This window comes from Urocitellus parryii, chromosome 10 (genome assembly GCF_045843805.1).
Source record: "Urocitellus parryii isolate mUroPar1 chromosome 10, mUroPar1.hap1, whole genome shotgun sequence".
Lineage (NCBI taxonomy): Eukaryota > Metazoa > Chordata > Mammalia > Rodentia > Sciuridae > Urocitellus > Urocitellus parryii.
In genome coordinates this window covers 72,819,856-72,832,569 of record NC_135540.1, presented here as the reverse complement: position 1 = coordinate 72,832,569, position 12,714 = coordinate 72,819,856, and the positions used below count along the sequence as shown (strand labels likewise).

Here is a 12,714-nt window from a genome sequence, read left to right as displayed (position 1 = left end):
GGAATTCTTAAAAGAGTGAATTTTTTTTTTCATTTCTTTAGTAATGCTTGTTTGTTCCAATATTATTGAAGTATCCTTCATGAAAACATACAAAGGCCCAGGGCATCCTTGTGTTGGAAGCACTGAAGTTGAACATGACCAAGATATACTTCTTACTTAAAGTAAGTCTAAAGAAAAGTTGAATCTCACTGGGAGGGCAAAAGGCAAAACAGAAGGAGCACTGTATCAGGAGCAAGGAGCTCTGATTCTAGTCCTCATCTGCCATTCATCAACAATAGCCCTTTGGCTGCTACACAGGCAAATACAAATAGATATAATTTTTTTTCCAGCTATAACATTTTTCAAGAAGGTCTACTTTTTCGTGTTTAATTACAAGGTGTAGTGAGAAAAGGGCACCTTGTTCTTTATCATAAAATACTCAGAATAAGATTGTGAGTTATTATCCTGAACACAAGACATCCAGATATTATTTTTACCAAAATCATTTTACCAAATTCAGTGAAAGGGATCAAGTTAATGTGAAAAACATAGAACATGGGGAATCAGAGTGGAGACGGATATGGAGGAGCTCATCAAAGAAAATGGAAATATGAATAAGATTCCGTGTCCGATCCCATGGATTCTCATTCTGGCATGGTGTGAGGTGGACTGAGTTGTTAACCTGAATGGGTACGATTTTAAGTAACATCACAGGCACTACTTTGCCTCTGATCTCTATGTGATCTTGATCGTGTCACTTCATAAGCTCTAAGCCACAATGTGTTGATCTGTTAAAATAATCCTGGTATTCCTCACAGGTTTGCTATGTCAAGTAAAATAACAGATGCAGAAATGTGCTCTCACTGTCATAATATTAATGTGGGACCAGCTTATTAAGTTACATTCCTCTAGACATATGAACTCAGATGTATCCAGACAAAATCACGGCCCCATCATCTTTTGCACTTTGGGTTATCTGAATCACACCTAAGCCTTGACTTCTTAGGGCAAAATGGGATTAATAACATCTACCTCAGAGCATTATTTTGAGTACTTCATAAGAAAATGTGCACAAATAGCCTTTGTGGACATTCAAAAATGAGTAGGAATCACACACACACACACACACACACAAAAAAAAAAACAGAAAATTATTTGGGTTTATAGTTGTACTTTCTTTGCTATTTTTATGTAATCCAATTAAAGGAATGAGAACCTTGTGAAATTATAATGCCTCAGGAATTTAAAATACTAAAGCAGAGTCTCGATCCAAATTTCTAATTAAGTTCTTGAACTTTAACACAAGAGGAAATAGCCTCAAGAACATACTGTCAGGGATGTTTACATAAACTAATCTACAATGTCTCTTCTCTGATTTATACATCCCACAGATGTAGATGAGGGGAAATCACAGGGTGATGCCTCAGCTCACATCCATCAATTAATGAGCAATGATCACAGCTGAAAACCCCTGTTGCAGCTACAAAATGCAGTTTGGAGATTTTTCTTCTGCCACTGGAGACTTGGGATTTGTGGCTGAGAAAATAAGGAAATAAAAGACTGCTAAGGAACCACGAAGCAACACAGAAATGATTCCCAGAGGAGTATATTATGTGTGTTGGTTTAGTACCATATCCATATTTTATAAGAGTTAAGGTGGAGCGGATGCCTCTGAGAATTCTTATTGAAGATGTCTCAGCAATTACTGAAAGTCAGTCGTGTTTACAGTTTGCCTTCAAGTCTATCCTTTTAACTTACCCCCCCCCCAAAAAAAAAGATGTTTGGGCGACAAAGTGTATCTTCTAGTAGATGTGCATTAAATATCTCTCATGAAGTTAGCGTGCCTGAGGGACTCAGGTATTCTTTTCCAGCTTAGTAAAAAGAAAATTAACATTAGACAAGTATAAACTGCTTGTTGGCCTCAATTAGCAAGTTCATCGGCTCCACATTAAAGCAAACAATGGTGAAGAAGCGTGAAGGATGGCTAGAAAATGAAGGAATTGGAGTTGGCTTTAGTCTCCATCAGTTTCTAGTAAATCCCACTTGTTCTTGGCTTTCTTAGGCCTGCAATGCTTTTTTTTTTTCCTACTTACCAGTGGCTTGGTTTCATCTTCATCTTTGAAATAATAGAGGTGATCTCCCTTGAGCACAAACCAGCGGGTATGCCAGGTCTTGACAAAGCCTCCTTGCTTCCTCAGCCACCCACACTTTCTGGCGTTTTGCCGCCCTTGGCCTTGTTGGGGGTTCTCCGTGGAGTCATTGTTCTCCTCCATGATCAAGCTGATGGACTTTCCTGTTTGAGAAACACAATGAAAGGGAAAGACTAAGGTACTGTGCTATATTCAATTCTTTCTTAAAACACCAAGAAAGAAAGAAGAGAGAGAGAGAGAGAGAGAGAGAGAGAGAGAGAGAGAGAGAGAGAGAGAGAAAGAGAGAAAGAAAAAAAGAAAGAAAGGAAGGAAGAAAGAAAGAAAGGAAGGAAGGAAGGAAGGAAGGAAGGAAGGAAGGAAGGAAGGAAGGAAGGAAGGAAGGAAGGAAGGAAGGAAGGAAGAAAGAAAGAAAGAAAGAAAGAAAGAAAGAAAGAAAGAAAGAAAGAAAGAAAGAAAGAAAAGAACCAAGAACCAAGAACCAAGAACCAATCAACCTTCTGGCCAAATTTCTAGATGAAAACCACAGACCTGACAACAACATGCCCAGAGGCATCTTGGAAAGAACTTGCTATGCTTTCCTGCCTCCTTAAATGAGTTTGGCTGCTGAATGAGGAGAACCTCTTTTTCCTGAGTAGACTTAAGAATGGGAAAGTTCTAGAGGTAATGTGTAAAGAAGCAATTTATGAAAATGACCAACAAAAACATAATTCTCAAGATGAGGGCCTGTGTATCTGGTGCGTGCTGACGGGGCCTGCCTGTGCAGGCCTGGATTACCTGAGCAAGCTCTGGCCCTACATGTGTTAACGTTTAAAGAGATTTTTTTTTTTTTAAACCTCATTGGAAGACATTTGGTTTGCATATGTGAACATTTCTCAAGATGTATCCTCTCGAGAGTTTCTCTGGCTGGTTGGAAATTAGTGCAGCCAAAGAAGTTTGGGAGAAAACAAAAAACAAAAACCCTGCTTGGTCAGTTGTCCTTCCTTTACCCCACTCTCCCCCTCAGCCTGCAGGAATGAGTGGGTGCCCCGGGAAGAATATTCTAACGTGATATGTGAAGAAGTACAAGGCTGAATACTGTATACATAGCAAGAGAAGAAGCTAATTACAGGCAAAATATTAATCAACAGAAAGCTGAACTACCACAGGAGGACTGGAGGAGGTGAGCTCACAGGAAGACCCAGGGATGTGTGGTTAGGAATTAAGACAGATTTTCCTGCCTCAAAGGCTTCCTCCAAATTCTTGTGAAGGTTTATTTTTTAAAAATTTATTCAGGAAGTGAGACATGCACTTTCTCTCTTAGGTCTTCTTCTTTTTTTTTTTACCTGGTAATGGAGATTGAAACCAAGAATGTTCTACCACTGAACTATATACCCAGCCCTTTTTATTTTGAAACAAGTTCTCAGTAAGTTGCCCAGACTGGCATCCAACTTTCAATCCTTCTGACTCAGTCTCCTGAAATGCTGGGATTACAGCTGTGGACCCCTGTGCCCAGCTCACCCTTGTGTCTATGACAAGGATACAGTGATACAGTAAACTCATAAAACAGAATATTGCTGTTTGGAAACATTCACAAACAAAACCCCTATTTTATTATTTCTGATGGATTCCAGGAGACAAGCTACCTTTTTGAATGTTCTTTATTGTTACCATTTTTTAACCAATTTGTGTGTTCACAATCTTGGTGATAAACTTCATGCATTTTGTCATCAGCCCTTGGTTATTAATGTTTTTTCCTTGAAGGGGCAGGTTAAACCTTCTGATATTGGTCAAAGCATTTTTGAATGTAATCATGCCATTCCAGATTCAGCGATGAGGCAGAACTTTGGTTTAATTACTTTTTATTTTGATAATTTCACCCATCTTCTCAGTAGCTTTGCCTCCTCCTTTGGCACACATTCCAATCTATCTCCTTCCTTGCTTTCAAAATCTTCTGTTCTCTGAACTCCTTTTAAACTTCAAGTAGGACACTGGACTGTCATCTGTCTATTTGATATCTATTTTTATCCTTTTTTATACTGAAATGCTCTTCTAATTAACACCCCCTATTTCTACAAAATATCTTGAAACTCTCTGCTATATGGGGCATTCCCATGGCAGTAACCACTGACTGCAGGAAACAGCCTCTCCTGGTGTGTGTGCTGGTATGTCTGCAGATTGGATCATGCCTGATGTTTTAAGTTTGTTATGCCCTTAGGGCAAGAACTTTCATCTCTTTTCTTTCACAGTACTTGACCTAGTATAAAGAGCCAAGAAAACTCTGCTCTAAATGAACAATAAATGGTGTAATATAATTTAGATAATAAGCTTGCTTATTTAGACCACCCTAAATAATCTTCTTTTTTCTTCTCCTGGTATTTAAATTATTCAAATCTGTACAATGCATTTCCTCACTACTTATTCTTAACCAAACAACATAATTTATAAAAATTAAATAGGGCCATAAAACAAATATTTTAATACACACACACACATCTCTATACATGCACATCTAGTATGCATTACAGAAAAACAAACTTTGGGGGGCCTCTTTTTTTCCCTTTCCTCTCAATTTCATGCTTTATATTAGGTTTAAAAAGTTCACTCAAAAATAATTCAAAGTAATTAGCAACTTACTATCAATCATATAGAAACACCAATGGCCAATTTCCCTTTTGTCTACTATTAATGCCACAGTGAAGAAAATGTGTGTACATTAGAATATGGCTTATGATTTTGCATGTTTCTGTTATTAATAAATCTGGCTGGAGCCAATAAAGCATTCCTCATTGAAATCCTGGCTAAGCTACTTGTATTTTCATGACTTTATAATACATCAGAAAGTATTTTAATAATGCTAATTATAATGATTCATTAAAACAAATGAATATAGATTCATCACATCCCTGAAGAAAAATAATGCCACAACTAGCTCTGGATGAATAAATTTAACTTTTACAAAAGTAACCATGATTTTTATAGAGGATTCATGATATTTCTGGAGAAATTAAATGGTTCAAATTCTACCCTTCATCTTTAAAATAAGGATAATGAAGTAGATCGCTCATAACTTCATGGTCTCTTTTAGCACTCTGAAATCTATCATCTCTGAAATCCCACAACTTTAGGAACACCAGGTATCCCCCATATTTAGTATTATGTCTGGTGTATGGTGAATTTCAATCAATGTTTGATGAACTAATCAATTTTACAATAGGTTTAATGCCAGTCTAAAAGCAAACACAATCTCCTTCTGAAACAAGATCTACCGATCTTGATCTTAGAAAATGAGACTGTGATACAGTCAGTTGCAAAAAAGAAAAAAAAAAGTGGTAAGTTGAATCTTGATGTTCCCTTACCTTGAATATCACAATCTATACATCCAAAATACAGTACCTCCAAAATGTCACAAATCTCTTCACTTGGCTTCATCTTCATTGCCACCCTTTAATTTTTTAAGGAGACAATTCTAATATCCTTTCAAGTGGTCTCTCTATTTCTGTACTTAACCACAAACACAAACATACAGGTACAAGCTCACACATATTTCCTTCTTCAAAGAGCAGCCAAAATAAGGTTTTAAAAATTCAGATGAGATAATGACTCTCTACATTTAAAATTTTTATTACTTCCCCATTGTACTTATTTCAAAATCCAGAGTCTGAAAGGCTCTGAATCATCTGGAGCCTGTTTACCTCTCTAACCTAATTTTATACCGCCTCTTCCCTGCTCCTCCACTCCCCACACACATACATGCTTAACCACACCAGACTGTTTTCGGTTCTGGAGAGATCCAAGCTTCTTTATGCTTTGATGCCTGATATTTGCTGATCTCTAGCCATAAACCACTATCTTGGGCTCTTTGAATGGTCTACCCCTTTCCATTAAAGTCTCAGCCTAAAATCTACCTTCTTCAGTAGGCCTTCATTAGTCACTCTGTGAATTAGTTCATCTCTCATTATTTTCTGTCCTGAATTGTATCCTCCATTTTCCTCACACTTCCCTAAATTTCAATTTCTTTACCTGTTTATTTTGTATTTTCAATTTTTTTTAATTTTCTGTCTATCACCCCATCAGAAGACCATAAGCTTCACAAGGTCAAGGACATGGTTTTTCACACTATAGTATCACCAGAGCTTTTAATAGTGTACTCAGTACACATCTACTCAATCAACACATGAAACTAGATAACAACCATAATAGAATTCCTAAAAGGAAATTTTTGAGTTTTCTTTCTAATATTATTAAATGCCTTAAAGAAAACTGTGTACTTTAAGAAATGGGTTTTTTTCCCCTCTGACATAGATTTCAGTTAGCATATAAAGTGTTCTTAAATACAATATTAAAATTATCACACTTGGATAAACCTGAAATTGTCCTTTACAAAAAAAAATAATATTATTATTCAAACTTGTAGACTTGTTAGCCTTGTTAGTAAATGCACATACTCAATTTGGTTTAACACTAAAAAGAATACCATTTATTCACTTAAAATCTCAGAGAATGATTCAACTGAATCTATACCAGGAAAATCCTTTCACTGTAGTCAGGGCATGAAAGCTGAGTAGTAGATGAGATTACAAAACAGAATTACCTTCTTCATTACCAAATGAACATAACAATGACAATATAATAAAGATGTAAATGGGTGGCTACTCCAAAATGAAACAAAAATGAAATTGATGAATTAATTTGTGTGGTAATATCACTCTGAATAAAAAGCCTTAATTTGGTCTACTATACCATACCATGGCTTAGAAAGTTCCCATCATTTGATGGGCTTGTAGCTTTGAATTATTTTTTATGTCCTCTGTGGTGGAGGCTCCAGGCCCTGGTCTTGTGCATGGTCGACTGGCCTGCTCAGGAAGAAGAATGCAGGAGGCGGTGGTACCCAGGCAGCTGCCCAGGACCTTCTGCTTCCCACAGCTGCCGTGTCTCCCTTTGTCCATGAGCCCACTGTGTGTGTCTGCTCACCCCATCGCCTGATATAGCCTCTCTACTGAGGAACTAGGTTGTCTGCTAGGTTGGGGCGGTCTTGAGAGAGAACCTCACCATCCCCAGCCACTTCCTGCGTGGACTGTGGGTGCAGAAAGCAGAGGTCCTAGGACATCTTCACCCCCAAAGTGCATTTCTGTGGCTGGGAGTGGCAGAAGACCAAGACAGAGAACTCGTTGCCCTTAGACTCCCACTGCCACCTGTGCCCTCCACCTTGTCCCAGCCCAGGGATGCACTTGGAGGGTGAGGATTTTCTAGGCTTCCCCACCTCCCACCTCTGCACTCTGCTACCCCAGCCCACGGGAGATGTAGCTGGGGAGGGTGGGTGCCTTCTCCAAAGGCTGCCCCAGCTGGCAGCAGGCCTACTCATCCCTCAGAGGCTGCAACTCAGGGAGGGGCAGGGTGAACTCAAGGATTAGGTGAGCAGCCTGGTGGGCTCCAGGCCAATGCCAGGCATTGCTGGAATGGGCAGCATAAGGTCCTCAGCAGGTGTCTGGCTACCACCGCCTCCTGCGCCCTGCTTTGTGGGCAGGCAGGCCCTACAAGGAGCAATACCAGTTGCCTGGAGGAGCCACTGCAGAGGCCATCGCAGCCTCCAGTCACCCTCTGACTCTGAGGCCTGCTGTCCCAAGCTGTCACCATCACCGCTAACAGAGCTCCACACTGAAGCCACTGGAGTCCCCACAGGGCCACCAGTGATGCCGCAGCCACCATCACTGCACTGGGACCAGACTCCTGCCACTGCCAGAGGATGAGAATGCAACTCTCTGGATGCCTGGCTTGACGTTGCCACCTACAGACTCCTCAGTTGCCTTTGCCACCACTGCCATAACTGAACTTCAGACACCAATACCTCAAGCACAACACATCTTCATCGAATAGCTTAGCAAGACCTTCTAGATAACTTGCAAGAGCTTCTCCATCAGCACTTGTTTTTTTGCCTTGCACGTTTTCTTTATGGAGAGGGGCTTCTTGGCAAAAACATAATGGACCAAACTCTGGCAGTTGCAATGAAGTTGGCCCCAGTACTGAGTGTCACTGTCTAGTATCCATGTTAAAGTCTGGTGGCAGCAGGGCGGAGCTCCAGAGTCTGGCAGGTGCAGGAGCAACATGCAGCTGCATCAGGGGTCCATCCTCAGTAGAGGGGTCGGGCACCAGGTGTGGTGTAAAGTACGATGACATTGGGGCCTTGGTGGGCATTGTTGGAGTCCATCTGGAGTTTGGAAGTTTGAGTGCTGCACAATGGTGGTGGCACCATAAGAGTTCAGAAGCAGGGGCAGCAACAACAGGCAGTGTCCAGCAGTGAGCATCTTCATCCTGCAGAAGTAACTGGGGTCCAGCTGCAGGACAGTGAAAGTGGCATCCAGTGGCCATGTGGGGAGTCTGGTTGGCTGCAGCGAAGAGATCCAGGCTGGCATGGCAGCAAGGGCATGGGATAGTGGGTGTCAGAGTGATAAGGTAACCAGTAGCTGGGATGTCCTCTGTGGTGGAGGCTCCAGGCCCTGGTCTTGTGCATGGTCGACTGGCCTGCTCAGGAAGAAGAATGCGGGAGGCGGTGGTACCCAGGCAGCTGCCCAGGACCTTCTGCTTCCCACAGCTGCCATGTCTCCCTTTGTCCATGAGCCCACTGTGTGTGTCTGCTCACCCCATCGCCTGATATAGCCTCTCTACTGAGGAACTAGGTTGTCTGCTAGGTTGGGGCGGTCTTGAGAGAGAACCTCACCATCCCTAGCCACTTCACCCTGCCCTCCCTGAGTTGCAGCCTCTGAGGGATAAGTAGGCCTGCTGCCAGCTGGGGCAGCCTTTGGAGAAGGCACTCACCCTCCCCAGCTACATCTCCCCTGGGCTGGGGTAGCAGAGTGCAGAGGTGGGAGGTGGGGGGGCCTAGAAAATCCTCACCCTCCAAGTGCATCCCTGGGCTGGGACAAGGTGGAGGGCACAGGTGGCATTGGGAGTCTAAGGGCAACGAGTTCTCTGTCTTGGTCTTCTGCCACCCCAGCCACAGAAATGCACTTTGGTTGTGTAGGTGTCCTAGGACCTCTGCTTTCTGCAACCACAGTCCACTCAGGAAGTGGTTGGGGATGGTGAGGTTCTCTCTCAAGACCGCCCAACCTAGCAGACAACCTTCCTCAGTAGAGAGGGTATATCAGGCGATGGGGTGAGCAGACACACACATTGGGTTCATAGACAGAGTGAACATGGCAGCTGTGGGAAGCATAAGTTCCTGGGTAGCTGCCTGGCTACCACTGCCTCCAGCATTCTTCTTCCTGAGCAGGCCAGTCGACCATGCACAAGACCAGGGCCGGGCGCCTCCACCTCAAAGGACATCCCAGCTACTGGTTACCTTATCACTCTGACACCCACTATCCCATGCCCTTGCTGCCATGCCAGCCTTGAGAGAGAACCTCACCATCCCCAGCCACTTCACCCTGCCCCTCCCTGAGTTGCAGCCTCTGAGGGATTAAATGTTTTAATTCTTAATTAATTTTTTTAATTCTTAATTTTAATTCCTTAAAATGTTTTAATTCTCTAAATCTTTCTAAGTTTTCTTTGAACACACGCATATCAATTTTAAAATAGGACTTTACCTTGTTTTAACATACCCTAGTAGTTACTCATTACTTATGAAATCAAGGCTCACAGTGTATGCCTTATATATTCATGTAAGCATGTTTGTAATTCAGACACATAGCTTAGCTGGGAATCAAATTCTACTTTGATTACTTTGGCACGGTTTAAGGATACAGTAGAATTTATTCTGGTTTCTGCTACTGGTATTGAATAATAAATAATACATCTATGATTTGTTTTTATAAACATATTCTTCTTCCAATTGTTGTAAATTTTCTTGTTCCTAGTATTCTTTTTTTAAAAGTTTTAAAAAATATTTTTTAGACACTGATGGACCTTTATTTTATTCATTTTATTTACATGTGGTGCTGAGGATCAAACCAAGTGCCTCACACATGCTAAGCAAGCGTTCTACCACTGAGCCACAACCCCAGCCCCCTAGTATTCTTAAATCTATAATACGCCTAAGTGAAGAATTATTTTCATTGATTTTAGTTAAATTATGATTTTCAAACATCTCAGAGTCTGTTTTTGATTATTATTCCCAACCACATTTTTTCTAAGGAAAATTCTATTTGATATAAAGCAAGATTTTATTTTGTCCTATAATTTGCTGAACATTTACTTTCTTCCCTTCCATATCTTTATGGCTCTCAACTAAACCATGGATATTTTCATGTATTTTCTAGTTAAACATGTTCTTTGGGTTTAAACTGCTCTTTGGTACTTCCTCCAATTTTCCTTTATTTTTGTAAAGTTTACCATTGTTAAATATCAAAATCTAAATTAACCTTTTAATTCAACATTCTTAGTTTCTTTTCTTATGACTTTTATTCCATTAATAATTTCCCCTTTAAGCATACTTTACTATGGAATGTTTACACCATTTCATTCTGTAAAATTTTTGAATGTCTGATCCTGATGTCATTTGCCTGCTGATTCTCACTCATGGTGGATTATTTCCTTACATTAAAAAATTATAAGTAACTGCTCTGATATATTCATGGATATTAGAGCTGACAGTGTAAGAATAACTCTGTATTTTGTGGCTTATCCAATGTTCATATTACTTTATAGTGCATCATTTGTCCATGCTTTTAAGGATAAGTGGCGTAAGAGAATCTTTTTTTATATTGTCCCTTTTAAAAACAGTAAATCATTTTTAAAAACAGAAAACCTCTTCAGGCTATTCAATAATTAAACGTTTTGATAGGGCATAATTCATATTTGATTTGTGTTGACTCCAACCTGGCAACAAACACATAACTTGCTACTTTCATATTCACACTTGAAGGGGCTTTAGGGGCACACTAAAATTAACCTTGATTTAGTCACAGACACAAATACTTGATTAAGAAACTTAATCAAAATTTCTAAATCCAAATGAAGAGTTCCTGGTCAAGGGTGAGAAACATATACATCAAATTAGTTGTCAAGGATCAGAAAATCCTTCCAAGTTGAAGTTATTGGAATTAAGTGATTTTGCCAAGGTGAACTGAGAATGTTATAGATTCAGATGCAAAACTAAAACCATCATACTATTGCTTCCTGGTTATCACCATGTCAATCACAGTTCCTGGAGATGGATATCTGTGGGCTCTCTCTCACCCAGTGAGGAGGTCCATGGTACAGGGTAGAGGAGTGTGTGGCTGTACAGTCGCTAATCAAGACCTTCAGAGACCAAGCAGGAAGCAGGTCTGATTTTATTGCACAGGCAATAGCTAAGCAGACTATAGGCAGCCACTAATACAATTTCTGTCCAACTGTCCTGGCAGCGACCAATCAAGGAGGGGCCATGGACCAAGTGCTGGTACTGCAACATGTGGCCTCATGCCTAGGGCTGTGCCTATGGGGTGAATGGTATGCTACTCACACGCCTAGCACAGGGGAGTGCTTTGCCTCTCAGACACCCTTAAGGTATGCCATGTATGCAGTACTCTATGCACTTATCCTCACAGATTTCCATGTTCATGATTGTTTTTAACAACAAAAAAAAAAGCTGGTGTATATCTGTTTTTTTTTTTTTCACCGCAATGAAAGTTAGCTTGATAATTTAAAAATTAGGATGTTTACTCAATCATCTTAGAATCATTCAGGGTGCTAGAACATCAAACACTTAGAATCTATTTAGAAGCCTGTGGCCAGTAGCCACACAACCATACAGCACCGTTTACAGTCTTAGTTGCATTTACACAAGTAGGGCAATAAAAAGGGGAGTCTCTTCTGAGGCACCCATATCCTAGGTGAAGGGACCCTTCCTCTCAACATCAAGACCTGGGCAGGCAGGCTCCACAAACAGATGAGGTCAAGGACAAGGAGACAGCTGGGATGGAGCCCCAGCCCAGAGACTTAAAATTTTAACTCCAGGATCAAAGGAGTGATACCTGCAAACCATGGACACTGTGTTCTTGAATATCTGTGAATCTCTAAGGCTGAGGAGCACTCCACACAGCACTCTGTGAAATAAAATAGGAAAAATTAGATACAAGTCAACTGGTTTTGATTTCTTAATTGTAGCAATAATTGATCTTTCCAAGGACCTTCAAATAAAGATTACTTATCAGGAGCACATCTCTTTGTTAACTGTTATTCCTACATAGTCTTAATGCATCAGCCCTAACTTTACAGATAGATAGATAGCGAGATAGATAGTTACAGATATAGATATATAGATATAGATAGATAATAGATATATGTAATGTATTATATATTTTATATTATACATATACTATAGACAAACACGCATATATATGCACATCTCAACAAGTAATATAGATGTAGAAAATAAGTATAATTGCTATTAACATTTTTTCAAGAGAGAAAATTAATCAATTTTTAATTGATTTAGGCTTCCTATATTGTTTATTCAATAACTAAATATTGGGTTTCATCCCTAATATCAGAATCTTATATAAATACAATGTATATATACACACACAAATCCACACACAATTTCTGTTGGATGGATATACCCATTTGTTTATCAGTATATTAGTTGATAAACAGAAGTTTAATTGCTTTGAAAGCAAAGGAAAAATACAGG

General features: G+C 40.1%; 1 long non-coding RNA gene across 2 annotated transcripts in view; it reads right to left on the bottom strand.

Annotated features, from left to right (window-relative positions):
- LOC144257290 (uncharacterized) overlaps positions 1 to 12,714 on the bottom strand; it is a 120,177-nt gene that overhangs the window by 16,408 nt on the left and 91,055 nt on the right. For both annotated transcript variants that reach the window (XR_013344421.1, XR_013344422.1), the window contains exons 2-3: positions 12,056 to 12,127; positions 2,073 to 2,272 (exon numbers count right to left, since the gene is read on the bottom strand). This is a non-coding gene — a long non-coding RNA (uncharacterized LOC144257290). The remainder of the gene's footprint in view (positions 1 to 2,072; positions 2,273 to 12,055; positions 12,128 to 12,714) is intronic.